Source organism: Cebus imitator, unplaced genomic scaffold (genome assembly GCF_001604975.1).
Source record: "Cebus imitator isolate Cc_AM_T3 unplaced genomic scaffold, Cebus_imitator-1.0 Scaffold145, whole genome shotgun sequence".
NCBI lineage: Eukaryota > Metazoa > Chordata > Mammalia > Primates > Cebidae > Cebus > Cebus imitator.
In genome coordinates, this window is record NW_016107460.1 from 1,525,963 (window position 1) to 1,542,725 (window position 16,763).

Below are 16,763 nucleotides of genomic sequence, written 5' to 3' on the forward strand. Positions count from 1 at the left end.
TTCCCTTCCCTTCCTTTCTCCTCTGGAAGCAGCCTCTGCCAGTCTTGATCCAGTGCTTGGGTGAGATCAGCACCGTGGGCCGGTGAAACAAGGACCAGCCCCCGATTTCTAACACTGGCTCTACTACCCACTTGCTAGGTGTCTTGGGGTGTGGTGTGAAGCTTCTCTGCCTCCTTTACCTTATTTATCAAACAGGGATAATAGTAGCAGCTTGCTCTCCTTCACAGGGTTGTTGTGACGATAGAACAAGATGAAATACAGCCATTTGCGCATGGCTTTTCACTTTTTGAGAGTGCTTTTTCGAGTAAAAGTAAAAGCACGTTGAAAAAGTGAAAAGCCATGTACAAATGGTCAGGCCACATTGAAATTGTGCATTTTCCTGACCTCTCCCAGAAGACACAGACTTGGCACACCTTTCAGCTCCACATCTGTCTTATCTCTTTTCTTGACTTCTCCCTGGCTTGCCTTATGCACCTGTAAATTACAAACAGCATTATCCTCTGTTTATCCCTCACAGGTGTTTGTAATTGGGTATAAGATGTTTAAAATAAAGCCCTGTAAAAGGTACAACGTGCAAGTATTCTGGTTCTGTATTTGTTTATATATTGGTCATTATTTTTATTCAAGTGCTCATCTAACAAATACTTACTGCTTTTTAAACTATATTCCAGACATGGTGCAAATGACAAAACAATACATAGTTCTTTGCCTCAGGGACTGAAGTCTTCAGTGGGAGACAATCAGATTATTATTATAATATAGGTCATAAAAGGGGGTTATAGGAACATCAACGAGAGACGCCTAAGCCAGAGTTGTGCCATCATGGAAGCTCCTAAAGGAATCACTTAGTGGAGGAAGGAGAAAGGAACCCTTCTCTGCAGTCAGCTTTCATTCTCACAAAGCACCCACTATAGGAAGCCTGGATTCACAAAACACACACCTCATTTGGCAGTGTTAATCTTTCCTTCACATCCTTTTTCAGGGTTAGTTGGTGGAGGCTCAGATGGATTCGTTTTTCTTTCCTAGCCCTCTCTTGAAAGGCAAAATGACAGCAAGTGGTTTAAGACCTTTCTGCTGAAAAAGAGAAAAGCTGGGTACTTCTCTAACTTGAGTGCCAACCCCTGAGGAAGTGACATTGACAAAACTGCCCCTCTCAATGACCACGTCCCACCGTTGTCCCAGCCTGGAGCTACGGATCCAACTGGATCCTTCCAGATTCCCACTTGTTTCATGTCACTTTCTTGCACTGGAAGACACAGAACTTGGGCTTTGTGGCCATGATGAGTCATCTCTGCAGGGTGGATGGCTCTTGGGATGACAAGCACCCCTAGAAAGGCAAGCTCAGGCTTGTGCTGTTGGCTCAGCATTGCGTTGGGCCCTGGTCCCTCTGCCCTTGAGTGGACTATTAGGAGCATAGAGCAAAGAGCTATTTGTGCCCTGAGTAACAGTTCAAATTAATGGATTTATATAAGCTTTTTGACTATGGGTCCTGTGGGTGCCTGCTGTCCAGATGTTTTGCTGAGCAGATGTTTTGCTGGACATCTCTGAGTGGGCATGTTGTTCTGACCCCTCCCCCCCCGCCAGAGGCTGCACCACATGAAAACATGCATTGTGAGTCTCTTGTTACCCGCTCTGCAGGGTCAATGGCTCTCTCCAACGTGATGCTGTAGGTCAACACATTTTAGATAAAAAATCAACTAAAAACTTAATGAGAGCCTGGGAAATTCACATTGCCTATTCTCCAAGCATCTCTGCTCACTGTTGCTGTGGTGATGTATCTGCATGGAGCATAAGGCTGTGTGGCTTTAATGATGCATTTTAGATGAATGTGCTCCTAGCTGACAGGTATGAATCCCCCTTGCTTTAATGGAAACATAGCCTGAAATGCAGCTATTAACTGGTAGGTTTTTATTTTAACCTCTTGTGCTCTTTAGAAAAACAATAAAAGAATTTTCCCCATGAGGCCATTATGGGGCTTAGGTTTTACTAAACCCAAGTGATGTTAAATCATCTTTCTTGAGCTTGCTTTATCATTTAACAATGGCCTAGTAAAGAGCCTGGCACTTAGTAGGGGCATAGTCAATGCTGGGTCCCACCTCCTCCCTAAGGGACTGTCAAGGAATTTAGGCCTCTGGCCTGGGTTCAGAAAGGTTGAATTGGGTTCTGGATGGGTTGTCAGTTTAATAGAGCTGATAGGGTTTGAGAAAGGAAGTGTTCTGTTATCGTGAGTTGGAGGACTTGGCTCATCCTGTGATTACCTCTGCATGCAGGTGTCATCTGTTGAGCCCTGGCGGCACCACCCTTCATCTTGCAGGTGTGAGAATCACTGCTCTCTTGTTCTCGTAGAAGTTGGAAAGGAAACTCTGCCTTTCTGTCTCAGAGGCTGCCTGTGGCTCGCTGATCTCTGCTTGGTGCACACAGGACAACCAGGTGGCTGTTTCCCCAATTCAGTGTATCCCAATCTTCCAGGGGCTTCACACTCACCTGGGGTCTATATTAAACTGCAGATTCCACAGCGCCACCCCCATATTTCTGTTTTGCAGTATCTGGGGCAAGCCTCCACATGTCAAGAAATACTATCCCAAGCTATGTAGTTGAAGGTGACTCTGCAGGTTCATAAGACCAAGACCAAGAGAAAGATGGCCTGCAACTGGGCAGAAAAAGGGTTGGGACACCCTCTTGTCACTGCCGGACATTGGCTATGTGTCCAATGCTCTATGTGCCAAATATGCTATGTGATGTTCATTTCTTTAATACCCACTAGGTGCCAATCCCATGCTATATGCTGGGAATACAGAAATGAGCAAGAAATAGCTCCTGCTCTATGAGATTCATAGTCCAGTATGTATGGACAGGCACATACAAATCAATTACAATACGTGAAGACAAATGGTGCAATAATATAGCCTGAGCCCAGCCTGGGGCAATTCATCAATCTGAGAAGCCATGACATAAAAAATAGTACCTAGCTTTTATTGAGCAGTTATTATAGCCTGGACTTTGTCTTACTCACATTAAGTAAATTTATCACAGCAATCATGTTAGGAAGGTAAGGAAAGAGTTCTAGATTATTAAGGTAGTTTGCACAAGGCTGCTTAGTTTATAAATAGCAAAGCCAAAATGTTGTTGCCAAGGGCCATATTCCTAATAGCTATAAAGTCTTTCTAGAGAGAAGGGACATATTATTTACTGAACATATATTATGTATAGGGGTCACTTAATTGAACACTTGTGATGTTTCTCAGGGTGGTCAGAACTCTGTAAAGAAGAGCATTGCAAGCACTGATAGGCCAGGCACACTCATGTGGATGCCACCATTACATCTATTAACCAGAGCTTGAATGATTGATAGATATGCTGAGATACTGATTCCCTTTGCTTTCCCGCTGGCTGGACAGGGTTCATCATCTCTTAGTAGCTCTCTAGTCAGTTTACCAAGCATTCTTGCAATGCAGGGCACAGGTTGCCCTGGTCTCTATAACTTTGCCTCCACTAGCAATGGATGCTCCATAGACAACAGCTGTTTCAGCCCAGAGGTATGAGAGGGGACTGCGTTTTGCGTTTCCATCCTCTGGCCACTTTTGTACGCGAGCAAGGTCTTCCCCCAGTCCTTTGAATGAAACACATCAGGTTGATAGGTTAGTGCTTGAGGAAAGCCCCCATCTGCTGGAATAGGAGTTAGACTTTTCAGTTCCTCACAGTCCATTTGCATCCCACTGACTCACTTTGTGCACATTTTGTCTGTTGGGGTTTCAGCTGAAGACACCCTTCTTCACTTCCTCTCCTGGAAACGGTCATATCTTGTGTTCCAAGAAACATGGCTGCTCCAGTATTACCCATGCGTCATGGGTGGTCCCCGGCACCTCACTGGAACATGGGCTTCATGGACAAGTCCTTAGTCAATGTGCAATTTCCATTTTTCTCTTTTATAGTTTACTATTTGGGGCCAGTTATATTTGTAAAAAAGCACTTCTTTTTCTTTTACTGTGTTCATCAAAAACAGGAAGTCAAAGGTCTGAATACTCTTCCTGTGAATCAACAGAGAAAGCTTTCTCATCCGAGCCCAGGAATACACAGTCTAGGGCCACTGACTTGGACCTAAGGCTGTAAGAATGGAGGGCTGCAAGCTGGACCCTGGGGTATCGGGCAGGCAGGTATGGGAGGAAGGAGCTGTCCCTCCCCTAAACCTGGAAGGTACTAAATAAAAGAAGAACACACAAGAAATGCTGGAGTGATGGGGGTGGAACCCGGGCAGGAACAGACAGCTGCATTCCGGGGTGTTATGAATAAGGTAACAGGAAGTGCTAACTCGCAGATCAGATGTACCATGCACTTCGCTAGCAGTGCAACTGGGATGACAGTTCTGGCCTTCTAAGGAGCCAGTGAGAGGAGTGGCTTTGTGTGGAGGTGTGGATGTAGGAGATGGGTGCATTTCCTCACTTTGTGCTGGATCAAGCACACACACACACACACACACACACTTCCATCCACACACATCCACATCCACACACATCCACACACACACAAAACACACACACACATACACACACACACACACAATTGTTCCACAGATCCATTTGGCCTCACTGATTCAGTCCAACACTGAATCACAGGTTACTAATTCACGATTAGCAATATACATTTCAATATTAACCGATGAGTCATAGGATCAAGAATAGAAAAGGAACTGATATGGTTTCAAATCATTCCATGATGTCACTGGGGTTGAAAGACAGTCCTTTCCTGGCTGTTAAGGCGGCTGCTTGCCAGAGAGGAGCCATTCCACATGCTCTTGTCAAAACAGGCCTGTGTGCCTTCTGTAGCGGCCACCTGCCTGCTTCTTCCCAGAGCAGGGGTAAGGTGAGGGAGATCATGCACAGAGAGTGCTGAAAGATCTAGAAACAAAGACCCTCTATATCTAGAAGCTGTTCTGCCACTATCCTCTGTCAACAAACAAACACACAAAAATCCCGGCCTTTTCTGCCACGTTTCCTGAGTGCTGAGAAAGCACATAGCATCTGTACACCAGTTTCCTCAGCGTCGCCGACTCTGAATGTGCTGAGCCAGGTGTCTGGAGTGGCCCATAAAAGCCAGTCCTTGTCTGATGATGTCACTTGTGGCCTTGTTCATCTCTTCATTTTTTCATCTAGATTGTATTGAGCGCCTGTCCCTGTGCCGTCCACTGTGGGATGACTCCTGTTCTTGTGTTGCCTCAGGTCCAGCAGCACATCAAGTCAGTCTATGCAGCAGATACAAGAGACCAAATGGTCAACACGATGAAAGGTGCCGTCTCACCATAGGGTTACCGGCAATGCTTAAACTGAGCCCAACTCTCCCTTTCTGTGAGTTTTAGTCATTTTTTCCAGATTCCTTTCTCCAGAGCTTCACACACACACTGGTATTTCAGAAGATGGCATTTGGATGTGTGAAGATGACTATCTTCTCTTCCACTGCCTTCTCTTCCAAGGCTAATAGTAGTTTCCTATCACTTGTTATGCCATTGGGTCCACACCTGTCCCTGTTTTAATTGTTCCCTTCCGAATATATTCTAGCTTCTCAATATTCTTATTGAGTGGGAAATCTATAACACAATACATTATTCTGAGTTTATCTGGAGAAAAAAGTCAGCAATATAAATAATTGAGGAATAATGAAAATAATAAAAAGGAGCTTTGTTGTGTGTGTGTGCGTGTACGTGTGTGTTTAACACAGGGGTAGAGAGACGGAACATGTTTTCATTTCTAATTTTACATAATGCGAAGTCAGTTCAAAGACTTCTCAGTACAGCATAATTGATTTTGACTTTCTTAGATCATAATATATGATATTTTTATTCTCTGGTGTTTTTACGCTAAGCTCTAAGACAGCTTGATGAAAATATCTGAGCTACTTCTCTGGGCAGGTACTGTGGCTATCAGGTTCTCAAGTCAATCTTAACTTCCACTTGACCCCCCTCCTGTGGCCATGGCCTTAGCACCTTGGGTGATGGATCTTCCGCAATGTTCCATTTCTAAGTAGCTCTCTAATCTAGTCATATGTATGGCTTTCTTTCCATGTCAAAGCTATAACCAAGACCTGCTTTGATGGAGACAGCTCTTGAGAAGGCTGGCTTCGACTATTCATTGAGTAACGTCAGGGTTGGCCACTCTTTTCATAGTTTCTGTGACTAGTGCACAACCTGGGGAGTTCATTCATTTCCTATTCTAAGGAGTGCACACCCTGTGCAACCACACGTGGTACCTGAATGCAGATTGCCTGTGATGTCTGCCTTTAAAGCACAGACTAAGAATCCCATTTCTTATCTATCTTGGGAGATGCTGTTGATATTGCCAAATTTATGGGTTGTAGGTATAATAGATTGGCATTTGGCATCTATTCCAACTATATATCTCCCGGAATCCCTCGCAGCCAGTCATGGATGCAAAGCAGTTTCCACAATTAGATGTGCCCCATGCAAGATTTGAAAAGAGGAAATGTGACAAAAGGCCAGATTCTGCAGCTTTGACTACTTTTCCTGGAACACAAGGTTTTGAAGATGCTGTGCTTTTCTGTAACAAAATTCTATTGTATAGCAACAAGCTTCATGTGAGGAGAGAAGCAATTGTAACAGCATGTTGGTAGTTTCTGGATCTCATAGCTCCGGGATTGAGTTCTAGAACTCAACCATTCCTGTAGCACCCCTACCTTCTGACTGGGGTAGAGGGAGCAACACCCTTGAAGGCTGGTTTAGCAGTGTAGTACTGGCCGGCATTCCTGGATCCAACCTTTAGCCTACCCTTCCAGCCCCTCCAATAGCTGTATAAACATTGATCCCTTTCGGTTTAAAATAGCTAAAATCATTTCTATTTTCTACAACCGAGTTCTGACAGATACATTTATCAAAGGCAGCATAAATAGGTGATTTCAACTCTTTTTCACCTTAATTAAAAAGTGTCTTGTGACTGTTGCTGATAACTCCATCTCAAGAGCACTGTAAGGACTTGAGTTCTAGTCTTGTCTTTGCTGCCTATACATCTGTGTGGGTGACCTTGAATAAGTCACTCCAGCTTTCAAAGTTCTTTTCCTTATCTACCAAATTGGACACATAACACCTGCTTTGTATGTGTGCCCATAAGTGAAGAGAATGTGAATGAAAGTTGACTTTGGGCAATAAATGTGACTGCTGTCTTTTTTTCTTAATATAATATAGTCTCCCTGTGAAACCCCACCTTTTCCTCAAGCGAAGTGTTAGTTAGAAAATGTCTATTCATTATTATGCAGCCATGAAAAACGATGAGTTCGTGTCCTTTGTCGGGACATGGATGAACCTGGAAACCATCATTCTCAGCAAACTGACACAAGAGCAGAAAATCAAATACCGCATGTTCTCACCCATAGGCAGGTGTTGAACAATGAGAACACATGGACACAGGGAGGGGAACACTACACACTGGGGTCTGTTGGGGGGAAATGGGGAGGGACAGTGGGGGATGGGGAGCTGGGGAGAGAGAGTATGGGGAGAAACGCCAGATATAGGTGATGGGGAGAAAGGCAGCAAATCACACTGCCACATGTGTACCTATGCAACAATCTTGCATGTTCTTCACATGTACCCCAAAACCTAAAATGCAATAAAAAAAAGAAATAATTCAGAAATAGAAAAAAAATGTCTATTCATCACAAAGTAAGAAATAAGTAAAATATCCTGTCTTACATTTTGTTCAGGATTTTCTTTGGCGATTGTGTTCATCCATTTTACTTTGCTATAAAGGAATACCTGAGGCTGGGTAACTTACAAGGAAAAGAGGTGTATCTGGTTTATGGTTCTGCAGGCTGCCCAGGAAGCATGGCGTTGGCATCTGCTTCTGGTCGGGACCTGGGGACCTTCCACCTTTTACTCGTGGTGAGGACAGTGGGAGCTGGGATGTGACATGGCAAGAGAGGAAGCAAGAGAGAAGGAGGAGCTGTCAGGCTCTTCTTAGCAATCAGATCTTTCATGAACTAACAGAGAAAGAACTCAACTCATTACCATAAGGGATGTGCCAAGCCATTCATGAAGGATCCACACCCATGATAAAAAAAAAAAAAAAAACCTCCCACCAGGCCCCATCTCCAACATCAGTGGATCACATTTCACGTGAAATTTGGAGAAGACAAATATCCAAATCCTATCAACTATTTTCAGACCAAATGTCCTGAGACACTGGAGAGAAAGTTGGCATACATGAAGAGATAGAAAGTTGGTGAGATCAAGAGACCTTTGAAAGTCAGACGACTATCAAGATAAACATTAATATTATCTACCGTGTCAGTTCAATGGCTTACCAATAGATCTTGTGGAGTCAGTTTATAACATCGAATAATACATGTTGATGGCAAACCACTTATCCCCCTAGTTAATATATGTTGAATATTTGTAATGTGCAAACTATTCTGTTAGACATTGGAGCCCTATGCTAGATGTTAAAATATGCATATTAGGGAAAATGTTACTGTATATAAATTACACATCAGTTAACATGACTAAAAAGAAGACACAAAAGTAAATCTCATACAGTCTTCATTTTCCATCCTTAACAAAGCCTGTTTATCGTGAATAACAGACTCACTGCACAATGTTCTATACTTCATGCTTCTGTATAGGGTATTGCTCTTTGCCACACCCATGCCTGCCCTTATGCTGATGTTCCTCTTCATGGAAATCCCTTCCCCATCCATCTCTGTCTACCCAATTCTTAGCTCCTTTTGGGCCCTCGTCAAAGAAAACCACATACTCTGAGAATGCTTTCTTGATTCTCTTTAATTAATCCCTCCCTGCTAAATTAATCCCTCTCTGCTATCATAGTCCTTCATATATGTTAACCCTAGTATATACCATTTTTCTGTCTTGTATGAATTTTTTTGTATTAATATTTACATTTGGCATTTTAGTAGAATTTGGCATAGTGTAGAAGTAGGTGGTTAATTAAGTTTGCTGAATTCAATTTTGAATGGTTCTTACATCTATTTCACTATACTGAATAGTTGAAAGAAAATGGCCAGAAAATAGATATTGGTGTGGCCAAAGTGAGAAATGACATTTAAGTCTCCATCTTTCCTGTTATTTTCTGTCCTTTTCCTAGCCTCTGCCTGCCTACCTACCCACGTGAACAAGTGCACACCCATCTTGTTTGAGGCAGGCAATTTATTATCATAGGCAAGGGATATTAGAGTGATAAGAAATGATGTCACCCTGGGCCAGGCACGGTGGCTCACGCCTGTAATCCCAGCACTTCTCGAGGCCGAGGCAGGTGGATCACCTGAAGTCAGGAGTTCAAGGCCAGCCTGGCCAACATGGTGAAACTCCATCTCTACTAAAAACACAAAGATTAGCTGGGTGTGGTGGTGGGCACTTGTATTCCCAGCTACTTGGGAGGCTGAGGCAGGAGAAGTGCTTGAATCCGGGAAGGGAATGGTGCAGTGAGCCGAGATGGCACCACTGCACTCCAGCCTGGGCAACAGAGTGAGACTCCATCTCAAAAAAAAAAAAAAAAAAAAAAAAAAAAGTGATATCACCCTTTAGCTTAAAGTTTGATTCTACATAGTGCTAAGTACATGACATGTCAGGGGGGGAAATGTGTAATTTACTCAAATCCTGATTAAACGGAATAAGTGAAATGCATAGGTGTATTCTGTAAGCAGTTATCCTGTGCACACTATTGAATTACTATTTAATTCTAGGGATGTATAGATCCCTTTGAATTAAGAAAGAGGATGAGAACATCAGAAAGCCAGGAAAAAGAAATATTTAAGAAAGAGTAGAAGGCTTGCTACTGCTTACCTGAAGAAGTGAAATCTAAGGAGTCATTAAAAAAAGATAAATGTTATTAATAAAATGGAATACAATTTGTATAGAGTTTTAAAGTGTGTAATATTTTTTTACACATATCACCTCATTAGACCTTCACAGTAAGCTTATGTGGTAAGCACTATTATTTCAGGTTTGCATATGAAGAAATGGACCTTAGTCCAGCGATAGGTCTCTTTGACCTCTGCACATAACAAGTTTCATTGTAAATGATTTAGAGAAATACTCTGACCTGAAAAATTTATCAGCTACCATTTTATTTCGAGATGTCAGACTATACCCCTAATAAACTTAATACCATTTAGTAGCTTATCAATTAGGGTCAGAATCAGCCAATGTTATCCTGGAGCTGACAGAAAACAAAATGATTTTCTTTAAAATGAGGACTTTGCCCTTTGCTCATATGGGCAATAGTGTTGGCATGACTGTGGTCTCAAAATATACATTAAGCTTCAAGTGAGGACACTAAACATTCTAATCCAGGTGTCTGTTTCCCCCTCTGCTTTGTAGTGTGTATCCACGCCAGATAGACACAGAGCTGGAAGAAGATGGGGTGTGATTGGAACTGCTCTGGGTTGGTTTCAGGTAAGTGAGGATCAAATCCTGTCTTCTTATAGCCCCCTGTCCAGCTGGTGTGTCACCAAATCAGCCAGAGGTAAGAGCAGTGTGAGCTCAGAAAGAGATTAGACAAAAATTCTTTTGTTTCAGATAGAGGCCTGAAAAAATAGCAAGGTATTACCAATATAGCAGAATTTTCTCAAGTTTTAGCTGTTCATCTGTTTTGCTAAGAAAATACCACTGTGCCACGCTCTGAGGACACACAGATAAAGATTGCACAGTTCTCATCCTTGAGGAGGCCACGACCCAGTGGAGCAGATGAATAGGCAAACAGAAGCGATGCAATAAGAATGTCTACACGAGTGTGGAAGTGAGAGTGAGGACCCATTTGAAGGGATGGGGAAGGCTCCTAGAGCAGGGGATGCTGGAGAGTTTTGGTTAGTGGAAGCTAGTTTTGGTTAGTGGAGAGTAGGAAAATTATTCCCTGCAAAAGGAATATTGTAGGCAAACGCACAGAAACAAGGGTCAGGATGATTTGTTAAAATTGACAGTGATTCATAAAAGAGGTGCAAAAATCCAAGTTAAAATGGAGGAGAATACACATAAAAATAAGGAGAATTTCTAATAAGATGCTTCCATACTCAACAGCTTACCTCACATACCTCACTCTGGAGAGCACAGCTCTGGAGCAATGTGTCTCAACCTTTAACGATGTGCATAAAATTTAAATAGGCATCTTGTTAAAATGCAAAGTCTGATTAAGTAGATCTGGGCTGGGGCCTGAGAGTGTGTATTTCTAACGTGCTCCCAGGTGATGCCGATGCTGCTGGTCTATAGCCTGACCTGGAACTATGAATAGCAAGTGGAGGAAGGGCAGGTGATACACCCAGCAAACCCCTAGAGGCTAGTGGTGTATGTGTGCACGTAGGGTATTGCCATGAGCTAGATTTGATGCTGTTGCACAATGGGCAGCAGCCAAGTTTTTTAATTTTGTTTTGTTTTTGAGACAGTGTCTCACTCTGTTGCCCAGGCTGGAGTGCATTGCTCTCAGCTCACTGCAACCTCTGCCACCAAGGATCAAGTGATCCTCTCACCTCAGCCTCCTGAATAGCTGGGACTGCAGGCAGGCACCACCACCCCAGCTAAGCTTTTTGTATTTTTAGTAGAGACAGGGTTTCTCCATGTTGCCCAGGCTGGTCTTGAACTCTTAAACCCAAGTAGTCCACCTGCCTTGGCCTCCCAAAGTGCTGGGATTACAGGTGTGAGCCACTCTGCCTGCTCAACTCATGTTTTTAAACAGAGCAGGGACACGATCATACCTGTGTCTGGTGAAAATGTGAAGAATGGCCGTGAGTGGTGGCATGGAACTCAAGGGTGTTGTCAGTGATCTTGGGGCTAATATTGGGGCAAGTAAGAGAGAAGAGAGTGGATTCAAGGGATACTCAGGAGGTAAGATAGACAGAATGTTATGATTATCTGGGTTGGGGGATGTGAGCAGAGGCAGAAGGAGGAGGAGAGAATGACTTTTAAGCATCTGTCATGGAAGAGTGAGGTTTGGTGTTGCCACGATGAGATATATCACACAGAAAAAGGAATCGGTCATGTGTGAGACAGAAAGGAGCCTATGTGTCATCCAAGCAGAGCTCAGAAGGCAGTTGTGATTGGGAACCAAGGTCCTAGAGATCTGGACACAGACCTGAGATGTATAGGTGCCGCCACCCTATGTAGAGAAAGAAGAAGAAAGCAGATAAATGAATTCAGGTCACAATAAGAGATGGCCCAACGAGTAGGAGGAGAGCAGCAGATAGTATTACAGCACGTAGAAGCCAAGTGCTTCAAGAATTAGGTCATGTCCATGTCACACACTGCAGAATGGTTACATGTGGATAAGGAGGGATTTGGCATTCAAGTGTCCAAGAAGACTTTAGCGAAATGAGTTTCAGAAGCATTGTGGATAAGGGCCATGTATTAGTGGGTTCAGGAGAGCGTGGTAGGCAGAATACCCCTTACCCCTCAGAGATGTACCTGCCCTAATCCTTGGAACCTGTGAATATGTTATCTTACATGGCAAAAGGGACTGAACAGTTGCGACTAAGGACACAGATTTTGACATGGGGAGGTTATCCTGGGTGATCTGGGTGGGCCCAGTTTAATCACATGAGTCTTTGTAAGTCAAAGAGCCAGCAGGAAGAGAGTCAGAGAGATATGATATTGGAGATGGAGGAAGAGGGCCATAGGCCAAGGAATGTGGTGGCCTCTAGATACAGAGAACAGTTCTCAGTTTATAGGCAGGAAGAAAATAGAGACCTCAGTCCTGCAAGTGCAAGGAATTCTGCCAACCACCTGAATGAATAGGATGTTCAGTCTCTTCTGGGACCTTCAGAATGGAGCGCGGCCTGCCAACACCTAGACGTTAGTCCGCTACGATCCATACCAGACTTCTGATCTACAGACCTGTAAGATAATAAACTGGTGTTTACTTTAACTACAAAGTTTGTAGTGATTTGTCACAGCAGCCACAGGAAAATAACACAGAGCCATTAAGACTTTTAAGAGTAATGATAACGAAAACGTCAACTATTCTTTCAAGGTATCTGATGGTTGAAAGCGTAAGATTTTGATACCTGGAAATATGTTAACAGGAAAATCTTTGGGGTCATTTTCTTTGGAGTGGGAGTTGGGATAGTGTGCTGCAGACACCCAGATGTTTGATGCTGCGCCCTTTTATCTTTACCTGCACGAGGCCACTTGATGCGTGAGGAACGCTATTTACTGCAGGCAATATCTCACACCTCTCTGGACCCCACATTTGGAATTTATTTATATATTGAGTCTGTGTCCTGGAGCAGTTTTAGAGTCACAGTCAAGCTGAGCAGATGGTATGGAAATATCCCATATATCCCCTTCCCTTCCACACCCCCCGCCCCACTGTAAATATCCTGCGCCAGAAGGGTACATTTGCTACAATGGAACCTATACTGACACATCTTATCATCCGAGGTCCGCAGTTTACATTAGGGTTCACTTTTGGTGTAATACATTTTTTTACCTAAAAATAGGGAGGTCCCATCAGTAACCTTTTGATGCTCCATTTCCTTCTTCAGTGATCTCACGGCAGTCATCACTACATAGCCCGTTGGAGCCCACACCATGGCTTGACACGAGTGTGCACACGCAGTCGAAGCCACCCTTAATGCTTGCTGTTCTGCGTCCTTTGATGTCTCTTGCTCAGCAGTCCAGCTATTACAGTAAGTGGTTAATGTGTGCTCCGGTATTGTTGTGGTATCATTTGGATGATTGCATGCTGGGCCGCGCAAGTCAGAGGCAGCAAATGCATTAAAGGCTCATCGTTATCGGCTTGCTGGGGATGCAGTTGATGGAATGGTGGTAAACCTCAGATGTTCCGCTGAGGCACAATCCTATTTGTGCTCTTTCCTTTACCCCGTCCCTTCTCCTTATGTTCTGTCCCTCATAAAGGCTGTTTCTCTATTGTTTGATGCAAATGTGTAGCCTGGCTGTTTTTCCAGTCTTGCCCTGACCCCCTGGGAACATAGGAATATAAATTGGTGAAGATATTGTTACTGGCTTTCAAATGAGAAAGGGTTTGGGGCACTGTAGTAACGGGTCAGGGGTGCTTTGCTTTTTGTTGTTGTTGTTGTTGTTGTTGTTGAGATGGAGTATTGCCCTGTCACCAGGCTGGAGCACAGTGGCACATTCTTGGCTCACTGCAACTCCGACTCCTGGGTTCAAGTGATTCTCCTGCCTCAGTCTCCCGAGTAGCTGGGATTTTAGGCACTCGACACCACGCCCAGCTAGTTTTAGTAGAGACGGGGTTTCACCATGTTAGCCAGGATGGGGGTCAAGGGTGTTTTTAAACATCTTTAAAAATAGTTATGTACATTTCAATGTACTTTAAAATTCCTGTGGATATTGCAGTTGTTCCAACTGTACTCATTTGGTGCCAAGAAGCAAGATCTACATGTATTTAATAGACACTAAATATGCCCTAAGTATAGATTCCAATGCCACACTACTGATTTCTTAACATCAGTAAAGGTCTGTAAATCAAAGCAAGTGCTTCCTTTACTTTTTCTGCATCCATCTATATTTTTCTTTTCCATCTGTCATATGAAACTATTATTATTTAACATTTCTTTATGCTCATCATTCAGTCCAATCACTGGACTAACACAACTGCTAGCAGTAACAATTCTAATTATGATGATAATCACCATTGGTCCAGTTCTGTCTCTCAGGGGCTCTGTGGGACTGACCAGGCATCCATGGACACACGCATGTTTTTATGGGCACACCCACACTCTCCTTTCCCACAGAAAGGCACAGAGCAGAGCTCATTGCTTCAGACCCGGAAGAATCCCCTCCATCCCCATTGGGTACATATTGTGAAGGAAATGTGTTGTAGGAGGTCACTTTCTATGAGCTGCTTACCCACCAAGTTGCACTCCGAGTGTGTGTGTATCCTTCCTCTCTTGGCTGTCTTAGGTCTTCATATCCTAGGCAGTGGCTGGGTCAGCCTTTCTTATAATGCACATTTGGGTAATAGAGGTACTAGACAATGTAGGTAATTTAACAACTAATTCTCCTTTTGCATTTGCTCCAGATCTGTGGACCAAATCCTATTCACCCATGGCCCTACAAACTTGTCTTTTTCCTACCAACACTAACATACCACGCCTTGTTTCTCCTCACCTTCTCGGAGCTCCTTGATGGCTTTCTGGTATTTGAGGCTTGACAAAATTTATTCATGCATTGATTCAGCAGCCAGGATTTATTAACTATGGTGAAACAGAAATTTTACCAGGCAATGAAGTTACTTAGTTTATAAGACAATGCTTCTGTGTTCAAGAAGTATACTACCTGTGACCTATTTTTAATGTATGTTTCCCTGAGTTTGCGGTGTTCGGCTGATATGTACTAAATGTCATATGGTTCATCCTGAAGGAGTGGCTGGTGCAGGCTGGGGTCAAGCTGGGTGTCTGGGCTCATGTCTACCTTCTTCTGAGCATCAGAGAGCATTCTAGATGTTCTCAAAGTCTTCAGCTGGAGGAAATGCACTTGTTCATGCCATCTGTTGACCTGTAGGTACCATGTAGACCTCTCTGAGGGCCTATGGCTCATCAGGAGATCTGATGGACACCTGAGTGTCAGAGAAACTGACCTACAGCACTGTCGTGATGGGCAGGTGTAGGCACATCTTGAAACATAACAGTAAATGTTAAGTTTGAATATTTTCAAAATTACAAGCTTGTATATAGCTTGTATATTTGCATTGTAATCCATTTGTATAGTACCTAGTTCAGTGCCAGCAATGACTAATTTAGATAACTGTACTGAGCTAAATAATTCCTCTCTTTAGTGTATGTAACACCGTGACAGTGATATAAAAGCTATGTGTATATACATATATATTTAATATACAGATGTATTGAAATAACTTTTCTGTAAATGTAATGGAATTATTGTAGAATGTCATCCATAAGGGAAGGAAGAAATAGGTGTGCGCACTTTCAGGGTAGTTTGCCTACCTCTGAGCAGTTGTAAATACTTTGGTGGTATAATTGGCGATGGGGAAGAAGGAGGGAAGTTGCAGAGGAAAGAAGCCTGGAGATGTTCAGGATGGCGTTTTGAGTTTTCAAGTTCAGTGGGGTTGTTTGTGCTAGGGCTTGGTTTCGGGGGTCTGAGGGTGAATGCTGAGAAGGGTAGGTGCTATTGCTTAGGCACAAATACCTGAACAGAACAGAGATGGATGAGTGGTTCAGGGTAGGAAATATTATCTGCCTTCTTTTCATTCTGTTTCATGCTAGGCAGGGCAATGATAACTGGTTTTCATTCAGCTTCTGCTCCAAGAGTACTTCAGAAAATGGGGAGCCGTTTTCCACCTGTTTTGGTTTTGAGAGGTTGATATCCCCAACTGGCTACGGTTGGCTGGCAGCTGTTAGCCTCAGCGCAGCCACACATGATTTCACACCCTCTGTGCATCCTTGGGCAGGAAACTTCCCCTTTAACTTCCGGTAGACACAGAACACTTCAGCCATGGGCATCCATAATGGCTTCCTCCTGAGTCTGAAAGCTTTCTTGGCTCTGAAAGTTTCCTGGGTTTGCTGATCTCACCCCTGTGAGGAGGAGGATTGGCCTGGCTGCTGAAAACATACAGGTAATTGAAGGAATTCTACTAAGAAAAAGGAAAAGAAAAAAAAAAAAAACAACACACAAACAACAAACTCAACCAGATACATCTTCCATAGCCATTGTTCAACGCTGGGAATCTGTGGTTCTGTGCCAGGGCAGGGAAGGAAGAGTGAGCCTGAGAGGCATTTCCTTACTGAAGATTATAAAGGGCCGGTGAGGCTGGAAGTGG